This window comes from Leiobunum rupestre, chromosome 10 (genome assembly GCF_980474605.1).
Source record: "Leiobunum rupestre chromosome 10, qqLeiRupe1.1.hap1, whole genome shotgun sequence".
Lineage (NCBI taxonomy): Eukaryota > Metazoa > Arthropoda > Arachnida > Opiliones > Sclerosomatidae > Leiobunum > Leiobunum rupestre.
In genome coordinates, this window is record NC_143393.1 from 8,086,951 (window position 1) to 8,099,265 (window position 12,315).

The following is a 12,315-nucleotide window of genomic DNA, read 5'->3' on the forward strand; positions in this document are numbered from 1 at the left end:
ATCTCCTTTCAATCTCCTCTCTCTGAAACTCCTCTCACGCTCCTCTCCTTTTGAAATATTGCGCATCTTACCTACTCTCAGATTCTCACACTGTTCTTACAGGGGTAGAACAACGACATTAGAATTACTGTCTTTAACTTCTTTATAGCCTTCTAACGTCAGCATATTATGTTATTGTGCGTTTGGGCTTTGTTATTGGCCAAAGTTACATAATTATTTCCAAGAAGGTCATGTTTTTAAATTTCCTTTGTTTTGGTTTTCTTACATCTAAACTCAAACTCACTTCCTCTCCCCACCACAAACTAACTTTTTAACTGATCTCTTCTCATCACATATCACTAATTAAATTAACCTCGCTCACATTCCAAACATTTTCTTTGAAAAATCTTATTTCCACTCACTCTCCTCTCGCTTAAATTCATAGCTTGGAAACTCATCTCACGCTAATCTCCATTGGAAGCTGAGAGCATCTCACCTCCTCTCAATTGCTCTCACTGATCTCACGGTGAGAGGAGAGTGCCCATCACTGCTTCCCACTGTATATCCTTATTTCTCGTTCTTTTATTCTCTGTGAGCTCCCCCCTTCCTGGAAGAAGGCTCATATTACCCCCATTCACAAAAAAAGGTCCTCGGAGCGACCCATCAACCTACCGACCGATTAGTAATTTAAATCAGGCCCCTAAACTAACAAGGAGACTACCCGAGGTGGTTATCACCGATTTTGTTGAAACTCGGGGGTTATTTAGACCTTATGGTAGTATGGAAATTCGCAAAGGGAAATGTTGCAATGGGCTTTAGTTTTCCCATGGCAACCGAAAATGTTTTTGACCTCTCCATTTAAAAAAGCATGGGATTTTTTCAGTTACCCAAATTCTGTTAAAATTTTACCAAAATTGATCAATTTTACCCAAAATAGGTAAAATTCATCTTTTTGGGTAAGTTTTGAAAATTTTATTTAAAAAAAAATTTATGTAAGTAAGTACCCTGTGAAACCGAGAAAATCCAATGCTTTCTTAAATGGAGATTTTTTTGTTTTGAGTGATCAAAAACATTTTCGATTGCCATGGGAAAACTAAAGTCCATTGCAACTTTTCCCTTTGGCAATTTTCATACTACCATAAGGTCTACCTAACCCCCGACTTTCAACAAAATCGGTTATAACCACCTCGGGTAGTCTCCTTGTAAGCGAAATCATTGCCAACGACCAAATTACGGCCTTCTTACATAGCACAATTTTTTTTTTCTCCTTCTCAGCATGGTTTTTTTTCCAAACGTTCGTGTCTTACTAACTTGCTCCAGGCTACGAACGCTTGGTCTAAGTGGCTCGATGAGGGCTACAATGTGGATGTAATTTTTTTGGACTTTTCCAAGGCCTTCGATTACATCCCACATTCTCTTGTCCTTGAGTCTCTCCGCTGCGCCGGTATTGCTGGGGAAGCGCTACGGTGGCTCGAGAGTTACTTAAAGGACCGCCAGCAAATTGTGGTCTTTCAGGGCCACGCTTCTGCCTGGAGTAACGTAGATAAGGGGGTCCTCCAGGGATCTGTCTTGGGGCCCCTCCTTTTCAATATTTTTATTAATTCCCTGCCAACCGTTGTTCTTACTGCTCTGATTTTGCTATTTGCGGACGATTCTAAACTATTTTATAAAATTAAAGTTCACTCTGACAACCTCGCGCTTCAGGCTGACTTGAATGCTGTGGTTCTCTGGGCGGATTCCCATGGGTTGGCCTTCAACACCAGTAAATGTTCTGTATCGCATTTAGGCCGTCACAACAATAATTTTATTTATACCATCATAAGCCTATCAACCCTAAGTTTGAATCGAAAGGCAGTGTTGGCTCAAGCAAACGACTGTCGAAAGTACAGCGCTAAATCCACCCGGTGGCGGAAAAGAGAAACGTAACGCGTCCCGCAATGCATGATGCCAGCTGCTTTGGTAAGAGAGAGGTGCGTAGAGAGAGAAAGGGAGAAGGAAGAAGCTTCAATTTATCTCTACCAGGTGCCGATACTATCGCTGATTTCTTCTTTTTCGCCCGTCCAGTGGTGGTACAAAGGGCGCTATGCGCGTTTCAAACTTAGAGGTTATAGGCTTATGATACCATTAAAGGCACTCCACTCGCATCCACTCTCTCCGAGCGCGACCTTGGAGTTATTGTAGACCCCAGCCTTAAGTTCTCTGCTCACAGTAATAAAGTCGCCAAACGTGCCCGTTCCGTGGCTGGATTACTTCACCGCAACCTTAAAGGAAAAGTCCAGGTTGGGTAAAACTTGGGTCTATTTGAAAGATCATGTTTAAATATACTCAAAAATATCAGTCGTAAAATTGTATCTTTTTTTAATGACGAGAAATTAATTTTTAAACGAGCGAAATTTACCCGCCAAGCGAGCTGCCATTTTCTTTCGCCTTCCCTCCGCAGACTGCACGCGGAGCAAGCGCGCGCAGGGAACAGAGTGCTGTTATAGCGCGAACAGCGCGTGATTAAAGTCCTAAAACGTCACCACGAAACAAAATGGCAGATCACTTGGCGGGTAAATTTGGCTCGTTTAAAAATTAATTTCTCGTTATTAAAAAAAGATACAATTTTACGACTGATATTTTTGAGTATATTTAAACATGATCTTTCAAATAAATCCAAGTTTTACCCAACCTGGACTTTTCCTTTAATTATCGTTCTCCCAATCTTGTAAAACAAGTGTATAATTCACTTGCCCTTCCCATCATTGATTATTGTTCCCTCATCTGGACCCCACATTTATCAACTGATCTCGTAACTCTGCAAAAAGCGCAAAACCAATTTTCCAAACTCGTCACTCAATTCCAAAAGCTCACTGCCCCTTCTCGTTTAAAATCCCTTTCTATACAGCCCATCCATATTCGGCACAAAATTAATAATTTATGTCTACTCCACAAATTTTTCTATAACGGCCTTGATAGTACCTTAAATGATTTCTTTTCCTTAAATGTGGGGTCCACGACGCGTGCTAATTCCCTTAAGTTAATTAAACCAAGAGCAAAAACTGCATGTAGACATAAATATTTTTCCCATAGTGTAATTAATCATTGGAACTCTCTCCCAACTCAAATCGTTACTGAAAAAAACTATTCTAAATTTAAAACTCTAGTAGAAATTTTTTTTATTTGGATATTTAATCTTTATCTCCCTTATCTTATCTTATTTTACGTCTTGTTCTGATTTTGTAATTGTTACTGTCCTTGCCCCATTGTGTTTTGTGCCAATTCAACTGTAAAAGATTGGAAGCCTGCATATAAGCCTATTTCGGCTTTGTGGGCGCAACATGTGATAATAAATAAATATTAGTAATACACCCCAAATGACTAAAAACGCGCTTCATTCTCAGTGCCGGATTTAGGTGTTCGTAGGCCCTAGGAACTTAGCTCTAGATTCGCTAACGTAAGCTCTTAAAGTACTCTTTCAGCTCTTTCGAAGGCCCTAAAATCTCGTTCGTAGCCTCGTAGGCCCTAGCCACTGTGCCTAAAGTGCCTAATGGTAAATCCGGCACTGTTCATTCTTATATTTTTAGATGTTAACTAAACTTTTTTCACACAACACATTCTAGGATTAGGGGCAGCGCACGAATTCAGGCTATCCAGATGCTTACACCTCGTGAAATGTTATCTCCTCACTGCGTTCTACTTTATCAATATTCGCAATGATTTATTTAATTTTCATTATTTGAGAAAGAAAATGAGACATACTAAATTAATTATTCAATTATATTATCCACACAACTAGGTTGGCAGGTTTGCCAGAAAATCCTTGTTTGAGCCGCCCTGGTTCATGAAAAATCGGGCCAAGTCTTCTGCCTCTCTATACACAAAAGTAAATAAGTAAATAAGTAGTATTTTATAGAATGGTCTATTTATTAGGTTTCGAGTATTAAACGGACTTTCAAGGGAGCGCTGTGGGGGGTTGAAATCCATTGAAAATACGTCATTCGATCACCGTTCGTCGCATTTATAAAGTTACACTCTGATGACGTTTCAGTGACGTGTTTTGAATCGACTTCCGACCCCTCACACCAAGGGTTGGACATAAAGCACTAGTCGCGGCATTCGACTACTAAAATAATTGCTCTGACTACTAAAATTAACGAAACCTGGGGCTCACTAGTCAATTTTACTAGTGAAAAATTTACCACGTTTTCCTATGATATCTACCATTCTTGAAATTCCAACTTTAGTCACTCCATCGTTAGCGGAAGCTGAAAGAGGTTTTAGCATTTCAAAAAAATAAATAAGAGCTCTACTCGATCAAGGCTTACATTAGACCATCTAGACAAAAGTATCCGAATCAAAATGAATAGTCGTGAAAAAATTGTGATCGGCCAAAGTCATGTAACTCAATTGATAATAATCTCCTATTTTAATTCTGACGGGTAAAGCAAAATGTTGGCTGTCCTTCTTGTTTTTATACCCCCACTAGTCAGTGACTACTAAACAAATTAAGATAGGAGGCTCACTAGTCAGGCTGACTACTTAAAAAAATATATTTATGTCCCACCCTGCTCACACCTCCCTTGAAAGTCCCTTTAAACCCGTATCTTGCAAAGGATGATTAACACCAGGAGTAAACAATGGGAGTGTGGGCATCTGTGTCATTTTCCCGAATTTTACAGCTTTTCCTTCCGCGGAAGAATACGCGTAAAGAAGCATAAGTATGACCGTAAGTGTAGAATATTGTTACATAAGTGTGACACTTAATATTCTTCACATGCAAAAGTTTTACTGAGAGCTATTCACAAGGCAGACTGCGTTACGGGCTTCATCGCCGTTTTGCGTCCGCTTGCTAACGCGTCACACGTAGCCTTTGACAGCGCCTCGCTAGGAGAGATTTTCTTCTTGTGATGACGTCACTCCGTTACTAGCTCTCAATAAAACATTCCCCAAAGTGACAAACTTATAGTATATATTATAGACATATGGTATGACACTTCCTATGGTTTTAACGCCAACTTTCTTTCCAAACCTTTTTCGACACTGACATTCGCACCCCCGAACTGAGTAGTGTATTAACGTCCTTGCTAGTAGACTAGTAGCATATGTAACATAATTACTCATAAGTATGCCACTGTACCTTTATTCCTTTCCTCATGTCAAAAGTATCTTCAATACGAACTACTATTTGACGCAAATCCTAAGTGGACACGGTAAGTTCCCACTCTACCTGTTCAACTTAGGGCATATTGCATCACCCAAATGCATATGCGGTGCTCTGGAAGCAGACTCAGAGCACTATGCTCGTAATTGTCCCAAAACGAATCATTTGATAAGAAGACACTCCATGTGGATGGTCTTCAAAATCTGGATAACGAAACGATCAACGATCTTGAACGCGTAATGCGTTATATCGTTGTGAACTTGGACGAACTCACGAGTGAGTCGTGAGTAGGTGATACAAATATACGGGTGTATATTTGTTTTGTGTACGTCGTTTAGGAAGCATTTCCTAATTTGTATACAGGTCGACGGCTCGGCCGGGACAATTCGACAAATGATGAAAAACCCCTGTAATGCTTAGGCGGTGCACGGGGTATATAAATACTAGAGTCTGATGTACCTTTATTCCATTCAAAAATCTTCACTAACGGTTTGTTTCACCACAGACCATTAAAAAGGTGGACTATGTTAGATTTTAACCTTTTTATTAATCCTAGATTTACTGTAGTAGGCTTAAGCAGTGCTTAATTCATAGATATAGGAAACGTATATAAAGGTCTAGATAAAATATTTCCAAGGGAGTGAATACGGAGGTGACAGCTAGCAGAAACGCGTAATTTTTGCAGGCTATCCTTATAAGGCGCTATCTATCGGTAAGAAAGCTCGTGCTTTCGTCGCTAGAGCCTGCTTAAAAATTATACTAAAAGTCACCAACAGATGGTGTCTAAAGACTACGGCCTACCATAGAGATAGAAAAGAAATAGAGGCACTATTGTATCTGGCCAGAGGTGGGCAAAAAATTGCGAGCGTTCGGAAAAATGAGCATATAGAGTTTTAAACACGGCTTGCTCAAGTGAGCGAGTACTCAAGGCAAACGAGTTTATTTTCTCTATCTCTAATTGAGAAGCCTCTGGGCGAGCGCCGAATAGTTCGTTCCGGCGTTGATGGCTGACGGCGCGCTGAGGGAGATTCCCCCCTCGACGGGTTAGTTCCCTCACTTTTAAGCGCTCACCGCGCGCTGAGCGAGATCTCCCGATCTTCGGAATAGCCCCCTCACTTTTAAGCGACGCGTTAGTACCCTCAGTAGAAAGCGCTGACGCAGCGTTGAGGGAAAATTACCGAGAGAAGGAATAGTTCGCTCAGATTTGTGCGCTAGCTACGCGCGGATTTTGATCACGGTGAGCGACGGTAAAGTTCGTTTACGCAAATCGCTCACAGCGCGGCGAGCAAAAATTTCAAAAATCAAACATTAAACTATTACTCGGCTATGGGTTTCTTATATACTTTTTTTATTAATAAAATGAAGGGTACTCTAAACGTCGGGAGTTAATGATATCTTCGATTGAATAAAATTCAAAGGTTCTTCCTAATTTATCCAACGATAAACTAGACCGCAAATATTCCGTTTAGTGTTAAAAGAGCTTTATTAAATATTAAAAGCCACAAATTATAACAATAGGCGCTAGTATACAATCTTTTGGTCTTGACAAACTTGGCAGGTGAAATGGGCTGCGCGGTACGCGTTTCTTCATTTTTAGGGGATTGTGGCTCGCGCTACTTTAATGGAAAATATTAATTAATGATCGGTACCATAAAAACAAGTGGACATTTACTAACCCCTAATCCAACTCATTTGTAAATCTCCAGAATTTAATAGACAGTTTTAGCAACTACCTACAGGGGCGGTGCCAGAAGATTCTTAGGTGTAGGCTAATAATGTTTAAAAAATCAATGTAACAAAAATCAACAGTGAAGAAGCTGTCAACGATCACCGTCAAGCTCAGCATGTGGGGAGTGGGGACCCGCTGGCTGCCGGTGAGTATGAACAAGGAGGGAGGGGGTGGCATTACCAAGGTAACCTATTTAAAGTTACTATAGACAATAGGCTATAATCACTATGCTGTAAACATCTGTGTCGCGCGAAAGCGATCCAAATGTAACGACTGACGATTACGATAAAAATTACATCATTCTTCCGAACTTCAAAAGGGCGTTATTTTATTTCTGGGGGGGGGATTTCTATTTGAACTTGTAATAACTTACACACAAATATTTTCTTTACATTTTTCTGTTTTTATTGCTTACGATGTTACATTTTATATACAATATCGGAAATATTTCAATAATTATTTAAATCTTCGCTCTTGCTTGATACCTACAAAGATTCTCAAAAACATTGTGTGGAGCGTGTCATTTTCGCCTAATTTGGTTTGACAACAATGAAACGAAACCAAAATTAGTTACCGCCATACGCCAAACGAGGAGGCAATGAACACCGCTAATGCCCCACAATGGAACATTTTGAAAAAAAGGATCCACCGTGGAACTTCGGATGTCATTAGAAAGTGTTCATCTTGTAAAATACGGAACAATTAAAACAGCGAATATATTTTAGTTTCAATAGTTCAGCATTTTAGAATCACACAGCCTAATGGCCTTTAGACCAAATGAAGGTGGTCCTGAAAAGGACCGTTTTGGTTTTAGCCAATTATTTGGCTTCTTCTGGTTTTTGAATTTTTGAGACCTTTACGCAAGAACAACCAGCTACAGCCACTTCGGGGGCTTTGTTGGCATTGTCCAACTGCTCCTTATACAACTGGAGTTCAAATTCCATTGCCCCGTTCTTTAACTTGGCATTCATCAGCTCATCTGGCCTTTGGTCGAGTTCTTGTTCGTTACAGAAAATATCAAAATATTTTTCTGTAAATCGTCCTAAGAAATAAAAAAACAAAAATTATCAATAATTAGTAACAATAATAATAACTATAGGTAAAACTAATTTGCTGTATTTACGTTTTAGCGATCGGCTTTCAACTTGAAGCTTGAAAAGAGGGGGGGGGGGGGGGTGGAACCTCAACCCCTTTCCAAACTATCCCAATCGTTTCAATTTTGGGACCCGCAGGTGGAGTCCAGACACGAAGGCGTCTCTTTCGGCATCTTAACGAAAAGGGAAAGGTTGACCACTCATAGGAAACGTCTCTTCGTCGCAGCGGGACATTACTAACCAAATATTTCCCCGAAATAGGCATTCACTCGCTAATTTAGGCTTGACTTATAATATACATATATAAATATACTTTTCGCTAAACTGAACTCCCCCTAAAAATGAGTCGTATAGCTTCATAGACTAGATCAAAACTAGCCCTTCTGAAACCGAAATAAGTATTCTATAATAAAATACCATATATTAAAACGGAGAAAACCATGTATATTCGGGCCGCGTCTACGGAACGTTAGCTCCAAAGTATATTTTTCTGGACTACGGATAGACTAACATGAAAACGTTAATCAATAAAAATAAAAATACTACGTAATATCATAAATCCATAATTTAATGGAAATAATTCACTAAAACCTATTTACAGAGTGACGTCATCACGGTAAAAAATCACCCCTAGCGAGATGCTGATAAAGGGCACGTCATACACGAGAAGCCCTCTATATAGAGTGTCTCTTGTGGCTAGTTATCAGTAAACGTTTTGCATATAAAGAATAAGACGTGTCATACTTATGTAACAATATTATTAACTAATGGTATTATTAGCTATTTTTACTACATTTATTTACAATGTTTATTTATTCTGTGTTACTATTTACTAAGTTGCGACTAATCGGGCCGATTAGATATTATTGAACCTTGGAATCTATAGCCGACATATTCAGACATTAGAATAATATTAGTTAATTCAAAAGCATTGAATTGGCGGCTTGGCCCGATTCATAAAATCCTATTTGGCTCTGCAAACCTTTTTTCCCACTTTGGGCTTTTTTTTTCAACACTGCCCATTCCAGACAGCAAGGGCGCCACTTACTCGTTACTGCACCTGACAAAAATATTAAAATAGGGGGACAGTCGATGGAGGTTTTTTTCTATTTAGCATCGAACCCATTTTCTTCATTCTCGCAGTTTTCAATTTCAACAATAGCGTGTACTTCTTAACGTCATATGACGGGGTCAACGCCAGAATTCCGAACTGACGCCAATGAGTCGCCCCTCCCTTGGGTCTTAGCCGTTTAAGATAGCCAATGCTAGGGCAATTTCGAAGTTTCCTATACTTATACCTCGCTTCGTAATCCTTTCTACAATAATAGTATAAATAGTAGGTTCCTTTCTCATTTCGTTACAGTTTCTTGTCGACTTTTCTCAAGTCTGCGTCTTTCGATTCGTATTTCGGTCCTTCCTTAGTTTAATTTTTTCGTGTTTTTTGCTTTAGCTGTTCATAATTTTTCTCGCCTCCGAAGTTTAATTTTTTCGAGTCCATAGTTTTGGAGTTATAGTACTTCGACTGTGGCTTGAGTTTTTTTATTCAGTTTCAGGCTTTAAGTTCGCTTCCGTATTTTACAAGATGAACACTTTCTAATGACATCCGAAGTTCCACGGCGGATCCTTTTTTTCAAAATGTTCCATTGTGGGGCATTAGCGGTGTTCATTGCCTCCTCGTTTGGCGTATGGCGGTAACTAATTTCGGTTTCGTTTCATTGTTGTCAAACCAAATTAGGCGAAAATGACACGCTCCACACAATGTTTTTGAGAATCTTTGTAGGTATCAAGCAAGAGCGAAGATTTAAATAATTATTGAAATATTTCCGATATTGTATATAAAATGTAACATCGTAAGCAATAAAAACAGAAAAATGTAAAGAAAATATTTGTGTGTAAGTTATTACAAGTTCAAATAGAAATCCCCCCCCCCCCCCCCCAGAAATAAAATAACGCCCTTTTGAAGTTCGGAAGAATGATGTAATTTTTATCGTAATCGTCAGTCGTTACATTTGGATCGCTTTCGCGCGACACAGATGTTTACAGCATAGTGATTATAGCCTATTGTCTATAGTAACTTTAAATAGGTTACCTTGGTAATGCCACCCCTCCCTCCTTGTTCATACTCACCGGCAGCCAGCGGGTCCCCACTCCCCACATGCTGAGCTTGACGGTGATCGTTGACAGCTTCTTCACTGTTGATTTTTGTTACACGCACAAACTAGACATTAGAATTATTCAAACAATTTTATTATTACTAAAATTCGGTGTGAAATAAAAACGAAAAGAACGCTATTAGTTTCAAAACCAGGTATCTAAAAATATTATTTAAATTTGATAAAAATTTATAACGTAATTCTTTTTAAAAATGGAAAATAATCGATAACTTTGTAACTATACATTGGCCGCTATTTGTAATATTTATATTTTTAGTGTAAAAGAAGTTTGAAAAACGGCAAAAAAGAAAATTCGCGTAAATCGAGTTACCTCAATTTGGAACTAAAACAGTTTTAATATTGGCACAGGCTGGCCATTATATTAATTCCAACCCCTCCCTTTTTTCCTGAAAAAAATTATTATTTAAAAACCGTGAGTCTTCGCAATTAGCTTGATCATTTGATGATATGGTTATTTTTGTCGATGTCATAAACAATGGACAAAATCGAAGATGGTTATATGCACAGATATTGTATTATATTTTACATATACATTAAAAATAATCTTATTATTAACTTATTCATACCGTCAAATGTGAAGTTTAATTTTTGAAATGTTTGCTCTTCGCGATTTACCGTAAACGAACTCTGTCGTCGTTCACTCTGATTAAAATCCTGGTGTAGGTAGTCAGGAGCGGCGTTATAGGGGTAGGCAACTAGAGCTATAACCTACTTTTGTGTTCAAATAGGGGCCCACAAATCGATCTGTCGGGGCCACATCAAGTCGATTTTTAAATTCAAATAAAATATGTGATGATAGTTAATACTGTAAAATTTTAAAAACCGCACTAATATCAAATAATAAATAAATTACCTGAATTTGCAAAATTGAATTTTAAGTCAATACATAGAGGGGCCCAATATTGAGGAACAGGGGGCCCACAAATGATAAACATTATTAGCCTACACCTAAGAATCTTCTGGCACCGCCCCTGTAGGTAGTTGCTAAAACTGTCTATTAAATTCTGGAGATTTACAAATGAGTTCGATTAGGGGTTAGTAAATGTCCACTTGTTTTTATGGTACCGATCATTAATTAATATTTTCCATTAAAGTAGCGCGAGCCACAATCCCCTAAAAATGAAGAAACGCGTACCGCGCAGCCCATTTCACCTGCCAAGTTTGTCAAGACCAAAAGATTGTATACTAGCGCCTATTGTTATAATTTGTGGCTTTTAATATTTAATAAAGCTCTTTTAACACTAAACGGAATATTTGCGGTCTAGTTTATCGTTGGATAAATTAGGAAGAACCTTTGAATTTTATTCAATCGAAGATATCATTAACTCCCGACGTTTAGAGTACCCTTCATTTTATTAATAAAAAAAGTATATAAGAAACCCATAGCCGAGTAATAGTTTAATGTTTGATTTTTGAAATTTTTGCTCGCCGCGCTGTGAGCGATTTGCGTAAACGAACTTTACCGTCGCTCACCGTGATCAAAATCCGCGCGTAGCTAGCGCACAAATCTGAGCGAACTATTCCTTCTCTCGGTAATTTTCCCTCAACGCTGCGTCAGCGCTTTCTACTGAGGGTACTAACGCGTCGCTTAAAAGTGAGGGGGCTATTCCGAAGATCGGGAGATCTCGCTCAGCGCGCGGTGAGCGCTTAAAAGTGAGGGAACTAACCCGTCGAGGGGGGAATCTCCCTCAGCGCGCCGTCAGCCATCAACGCCGGAACGAACTATTCGGCGCTCGCCCAGAGGCTGCTCAATTTAGCCCTCTCGCTGAACAAGAGCAGCTGGAATTCGAATTTGAAGCGCTCGCTCATTACTGCAGGATTTTCAAAAACGAGTGCTCACTATTTTTGCCCACCTCTGTATCTGGCGAAGTTGACCGCTAGTGCCGACCCCCTTTTCGCCAATGTAGGAAGCCATGAGATGGGCAGATTACGTGGCGCCATCGACGCGCGGTGAAATGAAATACATTATGCCTTTTGGAAAATCAACTGTCTTTTGATGTAAACAGAGGAAGGATAGATGGCGTTGCAAATTCTCGAGGGGCTGATCACTCCTCGTAATCGGTGTACAGAGCCGTACCTTTGACTGTACTAATGGGACTACGCGTAATCTTTGAAGTCCCTGCCTTTGGCAGTGGTAATCTAAGCGTAATCCGGTGTACAGATTTTCTGAGAGTGGTTAGCCCCTCGCAAATTCTG